Here is a 20,501-nt window from a genome sequence, read left to right as displayed (position 1 = left end):
AACTTGACACAATAAAGTAGTTCACGTTCTATCTCTATGTATTGTTACCTCTTGATGTAGCCCTAAGCAGTGACTGGCGAGAAACACTTTCATGGAAAGGGATTGCCAAGCTTCCAAAACTTTCGAATCTCCAGAAATCTCAGCAAATACTTTTTCACCCAAACTGGATGATACTTTCAGGTAATGATCAGTACACTAAGGCGACTTGGTTCCCCACATTTCGTTCTTCTACGTTGAAGCGTTCGTTTCCAGTAACAGTTTGAATTTTTAGGTTTCACTCTGTTTACTCCTATATTGATAGATGTATTTGGAACTCTAAATCCAACACGGTTTGTGCTAGCTTCTTGAAACTTGACACAATAAAGTAGTTTCACGTTCTATCTCTATGTTTTGTTTCCTCTTGATGTAGCCCTAAGCAGTGACTGGCGAGAAACACTTTCATGGAAAGGGGTTGCCAAGCTTCCAAAAATTACGAATCTTCAGAAATCTCAGCAAATATTTTTTCACCCAAACTGGATGATACTTTCAGGTAATGATCAGTACACAAAGGCCACTTGGTTCCCCACATTTCGTTCTTCTACGTTGAAGCGTTCGTTTCCAGTAACAGTTTGAATTTTTAGGTTTCACTCTGTTTTCTCCTATATTGATAGATGTATTTGGAACTCTAAATCCAACACGGTTTGTGCTAGCTTCTTGAAACTTGACACAATAAAGTAGTTTCACGTTCTATCTCTATGTTTTGTTTCCTCTTGATGTAGCCCTAAGCAGTGACTGGCGAGAAACACTTTCATGGAAAGGGGTTGCCAAGCTTCCAAAAATTACGAATCTCCAGAAATCTCAGCAAATATTTTTTCACCCAAACTGGATGATACTATCAGGTAATCATCAGTACACTAAGGCGACTTGGTTCCCCACATTTCGTTCTTCTACGTTGAAGCGTTCGTTTCCAGTAACAGTTTGAATTTTTAGGTTTCACTCTGTTTTCTCCTATATTGATAGATATATTTGGAACTCTAAATCCAACACGGTTTGTGCTAGCTTCTTGAAACTTGACACAATAAAGTAGTTTCACGTTCTATCTCTATGTTTTGTTTCCTCTTGATGTAGCCCTAAGCAGTGACTGGCGAGAAACACTTTCATGGAAATGGGTTGCCAAGCTTCCAAAAATTACGAATCTCCAGAAATCTCAGCAAATACTTTTTCACCCAAACTGGATGATACTTTCAGGTAATGATCAGTACATTAAGGCGACTTGGTTTCCCAAATTTCGTTCTTCTATGTTGAAGCGTTCGTTTCCAGTAACAGTTTGAATTTTTAGGTTTCACTCTGTTTACTCCTATATTGATAGATGTATTTGGAACTCTAAATCCAACACGGTTTGTGCTAGCTTCTTGAAACTTGACAAAATAAATTAGTTTCACGTTCTGTCTCTATGTTATGTTTCCTCTTGATGTAGCCCTAAGCAGTGACTGGCGAGAAACACTTTCATGGAAAGGGGTTGCCAAGCTTCCAAAAATTACGAATCTCCAGAAATCTCAGCAAATACTTTTTCACCCAAACTGGATGATACTTTCAGGTAATGATCAGTACACTAAGCCCACTTGCTTCACCAAATTTCGTTCTTCTACGTTGAAGCGTTCGTTTCCAGTAACAGTTTGAAATTTAGGTTTCACTCTGTTTTCTCCTATATTGATAGATGTATTTGGAACTCTAAATCCAACACGGTTTGTGCTAGCTTCTTGAAACTTGACACAATAAAGTAGTTTCACGTTCTATCTCTATGTTTTGTTTCCTCTTGATGTAGCCCTAAGCAGTGACTGGCGAGAAACACTTTCATGGAAAGGGGTTGCCAAGCTTCCAAAAATTACGAATCTCCAGAAATCTCAGCAAATACTTTTTCACCCAAACTGGATGATACTTTCAGGTAATGATCAGTACACTAAGGCGACTTGGTTCCCAAAATTTCGTTCTTCTATGTTGACGCATTCGTTTCCGGTAACAGTTTGAATTTTTAGGTTTCACTCTGTTTTCTCCTATATTGATAGATGTATTTGGAACTCTAAATCCAACACGGTTTGTGCTAGCTTCTTGAAACTTGACACAATAAAGTAATTTCACGTTCTATCTCTATGTTTTGTTTCCTCTTGCTGTAGCCCTAAGCAGTGACTGGCGAGAAACACTTTCATGGAAAGGGGTTGCCAAGCTTCCAAAAATTACGAATCTCCAGAAATCTCAGCAAATACTTTTTCACCCAAACTGGATGATACTTTCAGGTAATGATCAGTACACTAAGGCGACTTGGTTTCCCAAATTTCGTTCTTCTATGTTGAAGCGTTCGTTTCCAGTAACAGTTTGAATTTTTAGGTTTCACTCTGTTTACTCCTATATTGATAGATGTATTTGGAACTCTAAATCCAACACGGTTTGTGCTAGCTTCTTGAAACTTGACAAAATAAATTAGTTTCACGTTCTGTCTCTATGTTTTGTTTCCTCTTGATGTAGCCCTAAGCAGTGACTGGTGAGAAACACTTTCATGGAAAGGGGTTGCCAACCTTCCAAAAATTACGAATCTCCAGAAATCTCAGCAAATACTTTTTCACCCAAACTGGATGATACTTTCAGGTAATGATCAGTACACTAAGCCCACTTGCTTCACCAAATTTCGTTCTTCTACGTTGAAACGTTCGTTTCCAGTAACAGTTTGAATTTTTAGGTTTCACTCTGTTTTCTCCTATATTGATAGATGTATTTGGAACTCTAAATCCAACACGGTTTGTGCTAGCTTCTTGAAACTTGACACAATAAAGTAGTTTCACGTTCTATCTCTATGTTTTGTTTCCTCTTGATGTAGCCCTAAGCAGTGACTGGCGAGAAACACTTTCATGGAAAGGGGTTGCCAAGCTTCCAAAAATTACGAATCTCCAGAAATCTCAGCAAATATTTTTTCACCCAAACTGGATGATACTATCAGGTAATGATCAGTACACTAAGGCGACTTGGTTCCCCACATTTCGTTCTTCTACGTTGAAGCGTTCGTTTCCAGTAACAGTTTGAATTTTTAGGTTTCACTCTGTTTTCTCCTATATTGATAGATATATTTGGAACTCTAAATCCAACACGGTTTGTGCTAGCTTCTTGAAACTTGACACAATAAAGTAGTTTCACGTTCTATCTCTATGTTTTGTTTCCTCTTGATGTAGCCCTAAGCAGTGACTGGCGAGAAACACTTTCATGGAAAGGGGTTGCCAAGCTTCCAAAAATTACGAATCTCCATAAATCTCAGCAAATACTTTTTCACCCAAACTGGATGACACTTTCAGGTAATGATCAGTACACTAAGGCGACTTGGTTCCCAAAATTTCGTTCTTCTATGTTGAAGCATTCATTTCCAGTAACAGTTTGAATTTTTAGGTTTCACTCTGTTTTCTCCTATATTGATAGATGTATTTGGAACTCTAAATCCAACACGGTTTGTGCTAGCTTCTTGAAACTTGACACAATAAAGTAATTTCACGTTCGAGCTCTATGTTTTGTTTCCTCTTGCTGTAGCCCTAAGCAGTGACTGGCGAGAAACACTTTCATGGAAAGGGGTTGCCAAGCTTCCAAAAATTACGAATCTCCAGCAATCTCAGCAAATACTTTTTCACCCAAACTGGATGATACTTTCAGGTAATGATCAGTACACTAAGGCGACTTGGTTTCCCAAATTTCGTTCTTCTATGTTGAAGAGTTCGTTTCCAGTAACAGTTTGAATTTTTAGGTTTCACGCTGTTTACTCCTATATTGATAGATGTATTTGGAACTCTAAATCCAACACGGTTTATGCTAGCTTCTTGAAACTTGACACAGTACAGGAGTTTCACGTTCTATCTCTATGTATTGTTTCCTCTTGATGTAGCCCTAAGCAGTGACTGGAGAGAAACACTTTCATGGAAAGGGGTTGCCAAGCTTCCAAAAATTACGAATCTCCAGAAATCTCAGCAAATACGTTTTCACCCAAACTGGATGATACTTTCAGGTAATGATCAGTACACTAAGCCCACTTGCTTCACCAAATTTCGTTCTTCTACGTTGAAGCGTTCGTTTCCAGTAACAGTTTGAATTTTTAGGTTTCACTCTATTTACTCCTATATTGATAGATGTATTTGGAACTCTAAATCCAACACGGTTTGTGCTAGCTTCTTCAAACTTGACACAATAAAGTAGTTTCACGTTCTATCTCTATGTTTTGTTTCCTCTTGCTGTAGCCCTAAGCAGTGACTGGCGAGAAACACTTTCATGGAAAGGGGTTGCCAAGCTTCCAAAAATTACGAATCTCCAGAAATCTCAGCATATACTTTTTCACCCAAACTGGATGATACTTTCAGGTAATGATCAGTACACTAAGGCGACTTGGTTTCCCACATTTCGTTCTTCTATGTTGAAGCGTTCGTTTCCAGTAACAGTTTGAATTTTTAGGTTTCACTCTGTTTACTCCTATATTGATAGATGTATTTGGAACTCTAAATCCAACACGGTTTGTGCTAGCTTCTTGAAACTTGACACAATGAATTAGTTTCAGGTTCTATCTCTATGTTTTGTTTCCTCTTGATGTAGCCCTAAGCAGTGACTGGCGAGAAACACTTTCATGGAAAGGGGTTGCCAAGCTTCCAAAAATTACGAATCTCCAGAAATCTCAGCAAATACTTTTTCACCCAAACTGGATGATACTTTCAGGTAATGATCAGTACACTAAGGCGACTTGGTTTCCCAAATTTCGTTCTTCTATGTTGAAGCGTTCGTTTCCAGGAACAGTTTGAATTTTTAGGTTTCACTCTGTTTACTCCTATATTGATAGATGTATTTGGAACTCTAAATCCAACACGGTTTGTGCTAGCTTCTTGAAACTTGACAAAATAAATTAGTTTCACGTTCTGTCTCTATGTTATGTTTCCTCTTGATGTAGCCCTAAGCAGTGACTGGCGAGAAACACTTTCATGGAAAGGGGTTGCCAAGCTTCCAAAAATTACGAATCTCCAGAAATCTCAGCAAATACTTTTTCACCCAAACTGGATGATACTTTCAGGTAATGATCAGTACACTAAGCCCACTTGCTTCACCAAATTTCGTTCTTCTACGTTGAAGCGTTCGTTTCCAGTAACAGTTTGAATTTTTAGGTTTCACTCTGTTTTCTCCTATATTGATAGATGTATTTGGAACTCTAAATCCAACACGGTTTGTGCTAGCTTCTTGAAACTTGACACAATAAAGTAATTTCACGTTCTATCTCTATGTTTTGTTTCCTCTTGCTGTAGCCCTAAGCAGTGACTGGCGAGAAACACTTTCATGGAAAGGGGTTGCCAAGCTTCCAAAAATTACGAATCTCCAGAAATCTCAGCAAATACTTTTTCACCCAAACTGGATGATACTTTCAGGTAATGATCAGTACACTAAGGCGACTTGGTTTCCCAAATTTCGTTCTTCTATGTTGAAGCGTTCGTTTCCAGTAACAGTTTGAATTTTTAGGTTTCACTCTGTTTACTCCTATATTGATAGATGTATTTGGAACTCTAAATCCAACACGGTTTGTGCTAGCTTCTTGAAACTTGACAAAATAAATTAGTTTCACGTTCTGTCTCTATGTTTTGTTTCCTCTTGATGTAGCCCTAAGCAGTGACTGGTGAGAAACACTTTCATGGAAAGGGGTTGCCAACCTTCCAAAAATTACGAATCTCCAGAAATCTCAGCAAATACTTTTTCACCCAAACTGGATGATACTTTCAGGTAATGATCAGTACACTAAGCCCACTTGCTTCACCAAATTTCGTTCTTCTACGTTGAAACGTTCGTTTCCAGTAACAGTTTGAATTTTTAGGTTTCACTCTGTTTTCTCCTATATTGATAGATATATTTGGAACTCTAAATCCAACACGGTTTGTGCTAGCTACTTGAAACTTGACACAATAAAGTAGTTTCACGTTCTATCTCTATGTTTTGTTTCCTCTTGATGTAGCCCTAAGCAGTGACTGGCGAGAAACACTTTCATGGAAAGGGGTAGCCAAGCTTCCAAAAATTACGAATCTCCATAAATCTCAGCAAATACTTTTTCACCAAAACTGGATGATACTTTCAGGTAATGATCAGTACACTAAGGCGACTTGGTTCCCAAAATTTCGTTCTTCTATGTTGAAGCATTCGTTTCCAGTAACAGTTTGAATTTTTAGGTTTCACTCTGTTTTCTCCTATATTGATAGATGTATTTGGAACTCTAAATCCAACACGGTTTGTGCTAGCTTCTTGAAACTTGACACAATAAAGTAATTTCACGTTCGAGCTCTATGTTTTGTTTCCTCTTGCTGTAGCCCTAAGCAGTGACTGGCGAGAAACACTTTCATGGAAAGGGGTTGCCAAGCTTCCAAAAATTACGAATCTCCAGAAATCTCAGCAAATACTTTTTCACCCAAACTGGATGATACTTTCAGGTAATGATCAGTACACTAAGGCGACTTGGTTCCCCACTTGTCGTTCTTCTACGTTGAAGCGTTCGTTTCCAGTAACAGTTTGAATTGTTAGGTTTCACTCTGTTTTCTCCTATATTGATAGATGTATTTGGAACTCTAAATCCAACACGGTTTATGCTAGCTTCTTGAAACTTGACACAGTACAGGAGTTTCACGTTCTATCTCTATGTATTGTTTCCTCTTGATGTAGCCCTAAGCAGTGACTGGCGAGAAACACTTTCATGGAAAGGGGTTGCCAAGCTTCCAAAAATTACGAATCTCCAGAAATCTCAGCAAATACTTTTTCACCCAAACTGGATGATACTTTCAGGTAATGATCAGTACACTAAGGCGACTTGGTTTCCCAAATTTCGTTCTTCTATGTTGAAGCGTTCGTTTCCAGTAACAGTTTGAATTTTTAGGTTTCACGCTGTTTACTCCTATATTGATAGATGTATTTGGAACTCTAAATCCAACACGGTTTATGCTAGCTTCTTGAAACTTGACACAGTACAGGAGTTTCACGTTCTATCTCTATGTATTGTTTCCTCTTGATGTAGCCCTAAGCAGTGACTGGAGAGAAACACTTTCATGGAAAGGGGTTGCCAAGCTTCCAAAAATTACGAATCTCCAGAAATCTCAGCAAATACGTTTTCACCCAAACTGGATGATACTTTCAGGTAATGATCATTACACCTAGCCCACTTGCTTCGCCAAATTTCGTTCTTCTATGTTGAAGCGTTCGTTTCCAGTAACAGTTTGAATTTTTAGGTTTCACTCTGTTTTCTCCTATTTGGAACTCTAAATCCAACACGGTTTGGGCTAGCTTCTTGAAACTTGACACAATAAAGTAGTTTCACGTTCTATCTCTATGTTTTGTTTCCTCTTGCTGTAGCCCTAAGCAGTGACTGGCGAGAAACACTTTCATGGAAAGGGGTTGCCAAGCTTCCAAAAATTACGAATCTCCAGAAATCTCAGCAAATACTTTTTCACCCAAACCGGAAGATACTTTCAGGTAAAGATCAGTACACTAAGGCGACTTGGTTTCCCAAATTTCGTTCTTCTATGTTGAAGCGTTCGTTTCCAGTAACAGTTTGAATTTTTAGGTTTCACTCTGTTTACTCCTATATTGATCGATGTATTTGGAACTCTAAATCCAACACGGTTTATGCTAGCTTCTTGAAACTTGACACAATAAAGTAGTTTCACGTTCTATCTCTATGTTTTGTTTCCTCTTGATGTAGCCCTAAGCAGTGACTGTTGAGAAACACTTTCATGGAAAGGGGTTGCCAAGCTTCCAAAAATTACGAATCTCCAGAAATCTCAGCATATACTTTTTCACCCAAACTGGATGATACTTTCAGGTAATGATCAGTACACTAAGTCGACTTGGTTTCCCACATTTCGTTCTTCTATGTTGAAGCGTTCGTTTCCAGTAACAGTTTGAATTTTTAGGTTTCACTCTGTTTACTCCTATATTGATAGATGTATTTGGAACTCTAAATCCAACACGGTTTGTGCTAGCTTCTTGAAACTTGACAAAATAAATTAGTTTCACGTTCTGTCTCTATGTTATGTTTCCTCTTGATGTAGCCCTAAGCAGTGACTGGCGAGAAACACTTTCATGGAAAGGGGTTGCCAAGCTTCCAAAAATTACGAATCTCCAGAAATCTCAGCAAATACTTTTTCACCCAAACTGGATGATACTTTCAGGTAATGATCAGTACACTAATGCGACTTGGTTCCCAAAATTTCGTTCTTCTATGTTGAAGCATTCGTTTCCAGTAACAGTTTGAATTTTTAGGTTTCACTCTGTTTTCTCCTATATTGATAGATGTATTTGGAACTCTAAATCCAACACGGTTTGTGCTAGCTTCTTGAAACTTGACACAATAAAGTAGTTTCACGTTCTATCTCTATGTTTTGTTTCCTCTTGCTGTAGCCCTAAGCAGTGACTGGCGAGAAACACTTTCATGGAAAGGGGTTGCCAAGCTTCCAAAAATTACGAATCTTCAGAAATCTCAGCAAATATTTTTTCACCCAAACTGGATGATACTTTCAGGTAATGATCAGTACACAAAGGCGACTTGGTTCCCCACATTTCGTTCTTCTACGTTGAAGCGTTCGTTTCCAGTAACAGTTTGAATTTTTAGGTTTCACTCTGTTTTCTCCTATATTGATAGATGTATTTGGAACTCTAAATCCAACACGGTTTGTGCTAGCTTCTTGAAACTTGACACAATAAAGTAGTTTCACGTTCTATCTCTATGTTTTGTTTCCTCTTGATGTAGCCCTAAGCAGTGACTTGCGAGAAACACTTTCATGGAAAGGGGTTGCCAAGCTTCCAAAAATTACGAATCTCCAGAAATCACAGCAAATACTTTTTCACCCAAACTGGATGATACTTTCAGGTAATGATCAGTACACTAAGGCGACTTGGTTTCCCACATTTCGTTCTTCTATGTTGAAGCGTTCGTTTCCAGTAACAGTTTGAATTTTTAGGTTTCACTCTGTTTACTCCTATATTGATAGATGTATTTGGAACTCTAAATCCAACACGGTTTGTTCTAGCTTCTTGAAACTTGACACAATGAATTAGTTTCAGGTTCTATCTCTATGTTTTGTTTCCTCTTGATGTAGCCCTAAGCAGTGACTGGCGAGAAACACTTTCATGGAAAGGGGTTGCCAAGCTTCCAAAAATTACGAATCTCCAGAAATCTCAGCAAATACTTTTTCACCCAAACTGGATGATACTTTCAGGTAATGATCAGTACACTAAGGTGACTTGGTTTCCCAAATTTCGTTCTTCTATGTTGAAGCGTTCGTTTCCAGTAACAGTTTGAATTTTTAGGTTTCACTCTGTTTACTCCTATATTGATAGATGTATTTGGAACTCTAAATCCAACACGGTTTGTGCTAGCTTCTTGAAACTTGACAAAATAAATTAGTTTCACGTTCTGTCTCTATGTTTTGTTTCCTCTTGATGTAGCCCTAAGCAGTGACTGGTGAGAAACACTTTCATGGAAAGGGGTTGCCAACCTTCCAAAAATTACGAATCTCCAGAAATCTCAGCAAATACTTTTTCACCCAAACTGGATGATACTTTCAGGTAATGATCAGTACACTAAGCCCACTTGCTTCACCAAATTTCGTTCTTCTACGTTGAAACGTTCGTTTCCAGTAACAGTTTGAATTTTTAGGTTCCACTCTGTTTTCTCCTATATTGATAGATGTATTTGGAACTCTAAATCCAACACTGTTTGTGCTAGCTTCTTGAAACTTGACACAATAAAGTAGTTTGACGTTCTATCTCTATGTATTGTTACCTCTTGATGTAGCCCTAAGCAGTGACTGGCGAGAAACACTTTCATGGAAAGGGATTGCCAAGCTTCCAAAAATTTCGAATCTCCAGAAATCTCAGCAAATACTTTTTCACCCAAACTGGATGATACTTTCAGGTAATGATCAGTACACTAAGGCGACTTGGTTCCCCACATTTCGTTCTTCTACGTTGAAGCGTTCGTTTCCAGTAACAGTTTGAATTTTTAGGTTTCACTCTGTTTACTCCTATATTGATAGATGTATTTGGAACTCTAAATCCAACACGGTTTGTGCTAGCTTCTTGAAACTTGACACAATAAAGTAGTTTCACGTTCTATCTCTATGTTTTGTTTCCTCTTGCTGTAGCCCTAAGCAGTGACTGGCGAGAAACACTTTCATGGAAAGGGGTTGCCAAGCTTCCAAAAATTACGAATCTTCAGAAATCTCAGCAAATATTTTTTCACCCAAACTGGATGATACTTTCAGGTAATGATCAGTACACAAAGGCCACGTGGTTCCCCACATTTCGTTCTTCTACGTTGAAGCGTTCGTTTCCAGTAACAGTTTGAATTTTTAGGTTTCACTCTGTTTTCTCCTATATTGATAGATGTATTTGGAACTCTAAATCCAACACGGTTTGTGCTAGCTTCTTGAAACTTGACACAATAAAGTAGTTTCACGTTGTATCTCTATGTTTTGTTTCCTCTTGATGTAGCCCTAAGCAGTGACTGGCGAGAAACACTTTCATGGAAAGGGGTTGCCAAGCTTCCAAAAATTACGAATCTCCAGAAATCTCAGCAAATACTTTTTCACCCAAACTGGATGATACTTTCAGGTAATGATCAGTACACTAAGGCGACTTGGTTTCCCAAATTTCGTTCTTCTATGTTGAAGCGTTCGTTTCCAGTAACAGTTTGAATTTTTAGGTTTCACTCTGTTTACTCCTATATTGATCGATGTATTTGGAACTCTAAATCCAACACGGTTTATGCTAGCTTCTTGAAATTTGACACAGTACAGTAGTTTCACGTTCTATCTCTATGTATTGTTTCCTTATGATGTAGCCCTAAGCAGTGACTGGCGAGAAACACTTTCATGGAAAGGGGTTGCCAAGCTTCCAAAAATTACGAATCTCCAGAAATCTCAGCAAATACTTTTTCACCCAAACTGGATGATACTTTCAGGTAATGATCAGTACACTAATGCGACTTGGTTCCCAAAATTTCGTTCTTCTATGTTGAAGCATTCGTTTCCAGTAACAGTTTGAATTTTTAGGTTTCACTCTGTTTTCTCCTATATGGATAGATGTATTTGGAACTCTAAATCCAACACGGTTTGGGCTAGCTTCTTGAAACTTGACACAATAAAGTAGTTTCACGTTCTATCTCTATGTTTTGTTTCCTCTTGCTGTAGCCCTAAGCAGTGACTGGCGAGAAACACTTTCATGGAAAGGGGTTGCCAAGCTTCCAAAAATTACGAATCTTCAGAAATCTCAGCAAATATTTTTTCACCCAAACTGGATGATACTTTCAGGTAATGATCAGTACACAAAGGCGACTTGGTTCCCCACATTTCGTTCTTCTACGTTGAAGCGTTCGTTTCCAGTAACAGTTTGAATTTTTAGGTTTCACTCTGTTTTCTCCTATATTGATAGATGTATTTGGAACTCTAAATCCAACACGGTTTGTGCTAGCTTCTTGAAACTTGACACAATAAAGTAGTTTCACGTTCTATCTCTATGTTTTGTTTCCTCTTGATGTAGCCCTAAGCAGTGACTTGCGAGAAACACTTTCATGGAAAGGGGTTGCCAAGCTTCCAAAAATTACGAATCTCCAGAAATCACAGCAAATACTTTTTCACCCAAACTGGATGATACTTTCAGGTAATGATCAGTACACTAAGGCGACTTGGTTTCCCACATTTCGTTCTTCTATGTTGAAGCGTTCGTTTCCAGTAACAGTTTGAATTTTTAGGTTTCACTCTGTTTACTCCTATATTGATAGATGTATTTGGAACTCTAAATCCAACACGGTTTGTGCTAGCTTCTTGAAACTTGACACAATGAATTAGTTTCAGGTTCTATCTCTATGTTTTGTTTCCTCTTGATGTAGCCCTAAGCAGTGACTGGCGAGAAACACTTTCATGGAAAGGGGTTGCCAAGCTTCCAAAAATTACGAATCTCCAGAAATCTCAGCAAATACTTTTTCACCCAAACTGGATGATACTTTCAGGTAATGATCAGTACACTAAGGCGACTTGGTTTCCCAAATTTCGTTCTTCTATGTTGAAGCGTTCGTTTCCAGTAACAGTTTGAATTTTTAGGTTTCACTCTGTTTACTCCTATATTGATAGATGTATTTGGAACTCTAAATCCAACACGGTTTGTGCTAGCTTCTTGAAACTTGACAAAATAAATTAGTTTCACGTTCTGTCTCTATGTTTTGTTTCCTCTTGATGTAGCCCTAAGCAGTGACTGGTGAGAAACACTTTCATGGAAAGGGGTTGCCAACCTTCCAAAAATTACGAATCTCCAGAAATCTCAGCAAATACTTTTTCACCCAAACTGGATGATACTTTCAGGTAATGATCAGTACACTAAGCCCACTTGCTTCACCAAATTTCGTTCTTCTACGTTGAAACGTTCGTTTCCAGTAACAGTTTGAATTTTTAGGTTCCACTCTGTTTTCTCCTATATTGATAGATGTATTTGGAACTCTAAATCCAACACTGTTTGTGCTAGCTTCTTGAAACTTGACACAATAAAGTAGTTTCACGTTCTATCTCTATGTATTGTTACCTCTTGATGTAGCCCTAAGCAGTGACTGGCGAGAAACACTTTCATGGAAAGGGATTGCCAAGCTTCCAAAAATTTCGAATCTCCAGAAATCTCAGCAAATACTTTTTCACCCAAACTGGATGATACTTTCAGGTAATGATCAGTACACTAAGGCGACTTGGTTCCCCACATTTCGTTCTTCTACGTTGAAGCGTTCGTTTCCAGTAACAGTTTGAATTTTTAGGTTTCACTCTGTTTACTCCTATATTGATAGATGTATTTGGAACTCTAAATCCAACACGGTTTGTGCTAGCTTCTTGAAACTTGACACAATAAAGTAGTTTCACGTTCTATCTCTATGTTTTGTTTCCTCTTGCTGTAGCCCTAAGCAGTGACTGGCGAGAAACACTTTCATGGAAAGGGGTTGCCAAGCTTCCAAAAATTACGAATCTTCAGAAATCTCAGCAAATATTTTTTCACCCAAACTGGATGATACTTTCAGGTAATGATCAGTACACAAAGGCCACGTGGTTCCCCACATTTCGTTCTTCTACGTTGAAGCGTTCGTTTCCAGTAACAGTTTGAATTTTTAGGTTTCACTCTGTTTTCTCCTATATTGATAGATGTATTTGGAACTCTAAATCCAACACGGTTTGTGCTAGCTTCTTGAAACTTGACACAATAAAGTAGTTTCACGTTCTATCTCTATGTTTTGTTTCCTCTTGATGTAGCCCTAAGCAGTGACTGGCGAGAAACACTTTCATGGAAAGGGGTTGCCAAGCTTCCAAAAATTACGAATCTCCAGAAATCTCAGCAAATACTTTTTCACCCAAACTGGATGATACTTTCAGGTAATGATCAGTACACTAAGGCGACTTGGTTTCCCAAATTTCGTTCTTCTATGTTGAAGCGTTCGTTTCCAGTAACAGTTTGAATTTTTAGGTTTCACTCTGTTTACTCCTATATTGATCGATGTATTTGGAACTCTAAATCCAACACGGTTTATGCTAGCTTCTTGAAATTTGACACAGTACAGTAGTTTCACGTTCTATCTCTATGTATTGTTTCCTTATGATGTAGCCCTAAGCAGTGACTGGCGAGAAACACTTTCATGGAAAGGGGTTGCCAAGCTTCCAAAAATTACGAATCTCCAGAAATCTCAGCAAATACTTTTTCACCCAAACTGGATGATACTTTCAGGTAATGATCAGTACACTAATGCGACTTGGTTCCCAAAATTTCGTTCTTCTATGTTGAAGCATTCGTTTCCAGTAACAGTTTGAATTTTTAGGTTTCACTCTGTTTTCTCCTATATGGATAGATGTATTTGGAACTCTAAATCCAACACGGTTTGGGCTAGCTTCTTGAAACTTGACACAATAAAGTAGTTTCACGTTCTATCTCTATGTTTTGTTTCCTCTTGCTGTAGCCCTAAGCAGTGACTGGCGAGAAACACTTTCATGGAAAGGGGTTGCCAAGCTTCCAAAAATTACGAATCTCCAGAAATCTCAGCAAATACTTTTTCACCCAAACCGGAATATACTTTCAGGTAAAGATCAGTACACTAAGGCGACTTGGTTTCCCAAATTTCGTTCTTCTATGTTGAAGCGTTCGTTTCCAGTAACAGTTTGAATTTTTAGGTTTCACTCTGTTTACTCCTATATTGATCGATGTATTTGGAACTCTAAATCCATCACGGTTTATGCTAGCTTCTTGAAACTTGACACAATAAAGTAGTTTCACGTTCTATCTCTATGTTTTGTTTCCTCTTGATGTAGCCCTAAGCAGTGACTGGCGAGAAACACTTTCATGGAAAGGGGTTGCCAAGCTTCCAAAAATTACGAATCTCCAGAAATCTCAGCATATACTTTTTCACCCAAACTGGATGATACTTTCAGGTAATGATCAGTACACTAAGGCGACTTGGTTTCCCACATTTCGTTCTTCTATGTTGAAGCGTTCGTTTCCAGTAACAGTTTGAATTTTTAGGTTTCACTCTGTTTACTCCTATATTGATAGATGTATTTGGAACTCTAAATCCAACACGGTTTGTGCTAGCTTCTTGAAACTTGACAAAATAAATTAGTTTCACGTTCTGTCTCTATGTTATGTTTCCTCTTGATGTAGCCCTAAGCAGTGACTGGCGAGAAACACTTTCATGGAAAGGGGTTGCCAAGCTTCCAAAAATTACGAATCTCCAGAAATCTCAGCAAATACTTTTTCACCCAAACTGGATGATACTTTCAGGTAATGATCAGTACACTAAGGCGACTTGGTTTCCCAAATTTCGTTCTTCTATGTTGAAGCGTTCGTTTCCAGTAACAGTTTGAATTTTTAGGTTTCACTCTGTTTACTCCTATATTGATAGATGTATTTGGAACTCTAAATCCAACACGGTTTGTGCTAGCTTCTTGAAACTTGACAAAATAAATTAGTTTCACGTTCTGTCTCTATGTTTTGTTTCCTCTTGATGTAGCCCTAAGCAGTGACTGGTGAGAAACACTTTCATGGAAAGGGGTTGCCAACCTTCCAAAAATTACGAATCTCCAGAAATCTCAGCAAATACTTTTTCACCCAAACTGGATGATACTTTCAGGTAATGATCAGTACACTAAGCCCACTTGCTTCACCAAATTTCGTTCTTCTACGTTGAAACGTTCGTTTCCAGTAACAGTTTGAATTTTTAGGTTCCACTCTGTTTTCTCCTATATTGATAGATGTATTTGGAACTCTAAATCCAACACTGTTTGTGCTAGCTTCTTGAAACTTGACACAATAAAGTAGTTTCACGTTCTATCTCTATGTATTGTTACCTCTTGATGTAGCCCTAAGCAGTGACTGGCGAGAAACACTTTCATGGAAAGGGATTGCCAAGCTTCCAAAAATTTCGAATCTCCAGAAATCTCAGCAAATACTTTTTCACCCAAACTGGATGATACTTTCAGGTAATGATCAGTACACTAAGGCGACTTGGTTCCCCACATTTCGTTCTTCTACGTTGAAGCGTTCGTTTCCAGTAACAGTTTGAATTTTTAGGTTTCACTCTGTTTACTCCTATATTGATAGATGTATTTGGAACTCTAAATCCAACACGGTTTGTGCTAGCTTCTTGAAACTTGACACAATAAAGTAGTTTCACGTTCTATCTCTATGTTTTGTTTCCTCTTGCTGTAGCCCTAAGCAGTGACTGGCGAGAAACACTTTCATGGAAAGGGGTTGCCAAGCTTCCAAAAATTACGAATCTTCAGAAATCTCAGCAAATATTTTTTCACCCAAACTGGATGATACTTTCAGGTAATGATCAGTACACAAAGGCCACGTGGTTCCCCACATTTCGTTCTTCTACGTTGAAGCGTTCGTTTCCAGTAACAGTTTGAATTTTTAGGTTTCACTCTGTTTTCTCCTATATTGATAGATGTATTTGGAACTCTAAATCCAACACGGTTTGTGCTAGCTTCTTGAAACTTGACACAATAAAGTAGTTTCACGTTCTATCTCTATGTTTTGTTTCCTCTTGATGTAGCCCTAAGCAGTGACTGGCGAGAAACACTTTCATGGAAAGGGGTTGCCAAGCTTCCAAAAATTACGAATCTCCAGAAATCTCAGCAAATACTTTTTCACCCAAACTGGATGATACTTTCAGGTAATGATCAGTACACTAAGGCGACTTGGTTTCCCAAATTTCGTTCTTCTATGTTGAAGCGTTCGTTTCCAGTAACAGTTTGAATTTTTAGGTTTCACTCTGTTTACTCCTATATTGATCGATGTATTTGGAACTCTAAATCCAACACGGTTTATGCTAGCTTCTTGAAATTTGACACAGTACAGTAGTTTCACGTTCTATCTCTATGTATTGTTTCCTTATGATGTAGCCCTAAGCAGTGACTGGCGAGAAACACTTTCATGGAAAGGGGTTGCCAAGCTTCCAAAAATTACGAATCTCCAGAAATCTCAGCAAATACTTTTTCACCCAAACTGGATGATACTTTCAGGTAATGATCAGTACACTAATGCGACTTGGTTCCCAAAATTTCGTTCTTCTATGTTGAAGCATTCGTTTCCAGTAACAGTTTGAATTTTTAGGTTTCACTCTGTTTTCTCCTATATGGATAGATGTATTTGGAACTCTAAATCCAACACGGTTTGGGCTAGCTTCTTGAAACTTGACACAATAAAGTAGTTTCACGTTCTATCTCTATGTTTTGTTTCCTCTTGCTGTAGCCCTAAGCAGTGACTGGCGAGAAACACTTTCATGGAAAGGGGTTGCCAAGCTTCCAAAAATTACGAATCTCCAGAAATCTCAGCAAATACTTTTTCACCCAAACCGGAATATACTTTCAGGTAAAGATCAGTACACTAAGGCGACTTGGTTTCCCAAATTTCGTTCTTCTATGTTGAAGCGTTCGTTTCCAGTAACAGTTTGAATTTTTAGGTTTCACTCTGTTTACTCCTATATTGATCGATGTATTTGGAACTCTAAATCCATCACGGTTTATGCTAGCTTCTTGAAACTTGACACAATAAAGTAGTTTCACGTTCTATCTCTATGTTTTGTTTCCTCTTGATGTAGCCCTAAGCAGTGACTGGCGAGAAACACTTTCATGGAAAGGGGTTGCCAAGCTTCCAAAAATTACGAATCTCCAGAAATCTCAGCATATACTTTTTCACCCAAACTGGATGATACTTTCAGGTAATGATCAGTACACTAAGGCGACTTGGTTTCCCACATTTCGTTCTTCTATGTTGAAGCGTTCGTTTCCAGTAACAGTTTGAATTTTTAGGTTTCACTCTGTTTACTCCTATATTGATAGATGTATTTGGAACTCTAAATCCAACACGGTTTGTGCTAGCTTCTTGAAACTTGACAAAATAAATTAGTTTCACGTTCTGTCTCTATGTTATGTTTCCTCTTGATGTAGCCCTAAGCAGTGACTGGCGAGAAACACTTTCATGGAAAGGGGTTGCCAAGCTTCCAAAAATTACGAATCTCCAGAAATCTCAGCAAATACTTTTTCACCCAAACTGGATGATACTTTCAGGTAATGATCAGTACACTAATGCGACTTGGTTCCCAAAATTTCGTTCTTCTATGTTGAAGCATTCGTTTCCAGTAACAGTTTGAATTTTTAGGTTTCACTCTGTTTTCTCCTATATTGATAGATGTATTTGGAACTCTAAATCCAACACGGTTTGTGCTAGCTTCTTGAAACTTGACACAATAAAGTAGTTTCACGTTCTATCTCTATGTTTTGTTTCCTCTTGCTGTAGCCCTAAGCAGTGACTGGCGAGAAACACTTTCATGGAAAGGGGTTGCCAAGCTTCCAAAAATTACGAATCTTCAGAAATCTCAGCAAATATTTTTTCACCCAAACTGGATGATACTTTCAGGTAATGATCAGTACACAAAGGCGACTTGGTTCCCCACATTTCGTTCTTCTACGTTGAAGCGTTCGTTTCCAGTAACAGTTTGAATTTTTAGGTTTCACTCTGTTTTCTCCTATATTGATAGATGTATTTGGAACTCTAAATCCAACACGGTTTGTGCTAGCTTCTTGAAACTTGACACAATAAAGTAGTTTCACGTTCTATCTCTATGTTTTGTTTCCTCTTGATGTAGCCCTAAGCAGTGACTTGCGAGAAACACTTTCATGGAAAGGGGTTGCCAAGCTTCCAAAAATTACGAATCTCCAGAAATCACAGCAAATACTTTTTCACCCAAACTGGATGATACTTTCAGGTAATGATCAGTACACTAAGGCGACTTGGTTTCCCACATTTCGTTCTTCTATGTTGAAGCGTTCGTTTCCAGTAACAGTTTGAATTTTTAGGTTTCACTCTGTTTACTCCTATATTGATATATGTATTTGGAACTCTAAATCCAACACGGTTTGTGCTAGCATCTTGAAACTTGACACAATGAATTAGTTTCAGGTTCTATCTCTATGTTTTGTTTCCTCTTGATGTAGCCCTAAGCAGTGACTGGCGAGAAACACTTTCATGGAAAGGGTTGCCAAGCTTCCAAAAATTACGAATCTCCAGAAATCTCAGCAAATACTTTTTCACCCAAACTGGATGATACTTTCAGGTAATGATCAGTACACTAAGGCGACTTGGTTTCCCAAATTTCGTTCTTCTATGTTGAAGCGTTCGTTTCCAGTAACAGTTTGAATTTTTAGGTTTCACTCTGTTTACTCCTATATTGATAGATGTATTTGGAACTCTAAATCCAACACGGTTTGTGCTAGCTTCTTGAAACTTGACAAAATAAATTAGTTTCACGTTCTGTCTCTATGTTTTGTTTCCTCTTGATGTAGCCCTAAGCAGTGACTGGTGAGAAACACTTTCATAGAAAGGGGTTGCCAACCTTCCAAAAATTACGAATCTCCAGAAATCTCAGCAAATACTTTTTCACCCAAACTGGATGATACTTTCAGGTAATGATCAGTACACTAAGCCCACTTGCTTCACCAAATTTCGTTCTTCTACGTTGAAACGTTCGTTTCCAGTAACAGTTTGAATTTTTAGGTTCCACTCTGTTTTCTCCTATATTGATAGATGTATTTGGAACTCTAAATCCAACACTGTTTGTGCTAGCTTCTTGAAACTTGACACAATAAAGTAGATTCACGTTCTATCTCTATGTATTGTTACCTCTTGATGTAGCCCTAAGCAGTGACTGGCGAGAAACACTTTCATGGAAAGGGATTGCCAAGCTTCCAAAAATTTCGAATCTCCAGAAATCTCAGCAAATACTTTTTCACCCAAACTGGATGATACTTTCAGGTAATTATCAGTACACTAAGGCGACTTGGTTCCCCACATTTCGTTCTTCTACGTTGAAGCGTTCGTTTCCAGTAACAGTTTGAATTTTTAGGTTTCACTCTGTTTACTCCTATATTGATAGATGTATTTGGAACTCTAAATCCAACACGGTTTGTGCTAGCTTCTTGAAACTTGACACAATAAAGTAGTTTCACGTTCTATCTCTATGTTTTGTTTCCTCTTGCTGTAGCCCTAAGCAGTGACTGGCGAGAAACACTTTCATGGAAAGGGGTTGCCAAGCTTCCAAAAATTACGAATCTTCAGAAATCTCAGCAAATATTTTTTCACCCAAACTGGATGATACTTTCAGGTAATGATCAGTACACAAAGGCCACTTGGTTCCCCACATTTCGTTCTTCTACGTTGAAGCGTTCGTTTCCAGTAACAGTTTGAATTTTTAGGTTTCACTCTGTTTTCTCCTATATTGATAGATGTATTTGGAACTCTAAATCCAACACGGTTTGTGCTAGCTTCTTGAAACTTGACACAATAAAGTAGTTTCACGTTCTATCTCTATGTTTTGTTTCCTCTTGATGTAGCCCTAAGCAGTGACTGGCGAGAAACACTTTCATGGAAAGGGGTTGCCAAGCTTCCAAAAATTACGAATCTCCAGAAATCTCAGCAAATATTTTTTCACCCAAACTGGATGATACTTTCAGGTAATGATCAGTACACTAAGGCGACTTGGTTCCCCACATTTCGTTCTTCTACGTTGAAGCGTTCGTTTCCAGTAACAGTTTGAATTTTTAGGTTTCACTCTGTTTTCTCCTATATTGATAGATATATTTGGAACTCTAAATCCAACACGGTTTGTGCTAGCTTCTTGAAACTTGACACAATAAAGTAGTTTCACGTTCTATCTCTATGTTTTGTTTCCTCTTGATGTAGCCCTAAGCAGTGACTGGCGAGAAACACTTTCATGGAAATGGGTTGCCAAGCTTCCAAAAATTACGAATCTCCAGAAATCTCAGCAAATACTTTTTCACCCAAACTGGATGATACTTTCAGGTAATGATCAGTACACTAAGGCGACTTGGTTCCCAAAATTTCGTTCTTCTATGTTGAAGCATTCGTTTCCAGTAACAGTTTGAATTTTTAGGTTT

The sequence above is a fragment of the Spermophilus citellus genome (assembly GCF_964194105.1).
Source record: "Spermophilus citellus genome assembly, chromosome: 8".
NCBI lineage: Eukaryota > Metazoa > Chordata > Mammalia > Rodentia > Sciuridae > Spermophilus > Spermophilus citellus.
The sequence above is the reverse complement of the archived record's forward strand: the minus strand, read 5'-3'. Positions refer to the sequence as shown.